The 1,471-nt window shown below is 28.6% G+C and overlaps 1 pseudogene; it reads left to right on the forward strand.

Annotated features, from left to right (window-relative positions):
• The first annotated feature begins 721 nt into the window (after positions 1-721).
• On the forward strand, positions 722-824 carry LOC125151059 (uncharacterized; annotated as a pseudogene).
• Positions 825-1,471: the final 647 nt, after the last annotated feature.

Raw genomic sequence — 1,471 nt, forward strand, 5'->3', positions numbered from 1 at the left:
AAAAAGATGTTTTAAAGTAATTTTTGTATAGAAGAATGGGGTCAGAATTCTCTTCGTTCCTTTTGTATCATTTTGGAAGGAGAAAAGCAAAGATGTTGACAGCTACATTCATCTAAGATTGTGTTACTCTTTTTTCTTTAATGTCTTTCAGATGCTAATCCTATCAATTTGTAGACATTTTTCTCTACTAATGTGGCATTTCACACTATATGTTTCTGAGTATCTCTTAAACTGTATTCTACAGGTTTTAAGTAACAATTTATTATTCACTTAGAAGTATTTTAAATGTTTCAGTATGATTGCTTTTTGTCTCACATTCTTTATAGGTGTTTTGCAATTCCATTTTTTTTAATTTTAACGTTTTCTTATACACTTCCAACTTAATTACAATGTGCTCACAGAACATAGTCTGTATAATTTCTATTCTTTGGAAGTATTAAGACTTATTTCATGGTTGGTACAGAGTCAAATTTGGTAAAATTTCTATGTATGACCGAGGAAAAAGAAAACTCATAATCCTGCTAAGTGTGGGATTCTATATACAACTATTAAATTAAGCTTAGTACTTGTGTTGTTCAACTCTTCTACAACTTTCCTTGCTCCTGTCTGCTTGACCTATGAACTATTGAGAAACATTTGTTAAACTTTTTAAAAATGGTGGTGAATTCTTCCTGTATTCCTATGAATTTTTTATTACATATTTTAAAGCTATGTTATTATTATCGCTTCTCGGCCTTTTGGCTAAGATCAAGTGTAGTATCTGTTCTTATCAGTTTAAAGCTATGTTATTAGATGCAGGTATGTTTAAAATTATTTTATTCTCCTAGAAAGTGATTATATATTTTTTCAATGAATTCTAAAGTAAATTAATATCTTGATGCATTCTCCTGAAAATCTAAGTACCTTTGAACACTTAGTAACCATCTAAATTCACATGGTTTTTTGGTTCACTATTTCAGCTCTCTTTCTTATCAGAAATATTGGAAAATACTTCTTTATTTGTATATATGTGTTTATCAGTTTCCTTGCAATGTCTTTCCTTATTGCCCCTAAAACTTTTTTCTGAGGTTTTTATTCTTCCCGGGGTACATTTTTTAAAGTTCCTTTAGAAAAGATTTGTTGGTGTAAACTATTTCAGTTTTAATTTCTCAGAAAAAAATCCTTTCTCACTTTAAAAAGTAGCCTCATTGTGTACATAATTTTAATTTCACAGTATTTCCTCTCATCCTTTTAACATATTATTCCACTGTTTTCAGAATTTTGTTGTTCCTATTGAGAAGTCTATCGTGTCTAATTGTTATTTTTTTTTGTAGATAATAGAGGATTTATTTCTTCTAGCTATTTAAGATTTTTTTCTCCTTTCAAAGTATCTGTGAGTTTCTTTTTATATATTTGACTTGATATAATTGTATTTCCTTTAACTGTAGAGATTTTTGGCAAAGAAGTGGATTTAAAAATGAAATCAATGAGG

This window comes from Prionailurus viverrinus, chromosome D4 (assembly GCF_022837055.1).
Source record: "Prionailurus viverrinus isolate Anna chromosome D4, UM_Priviv_1.0, whole genome shotgun sequence".
In the NCBI taxonomy this organism is placed as follows: domain Eukaryota; kingdom Metazoa; phylum Chordata; class Mammalia; order Carnivora; family Felidae; genus Prionailurus; species Prionailurus viverrinus.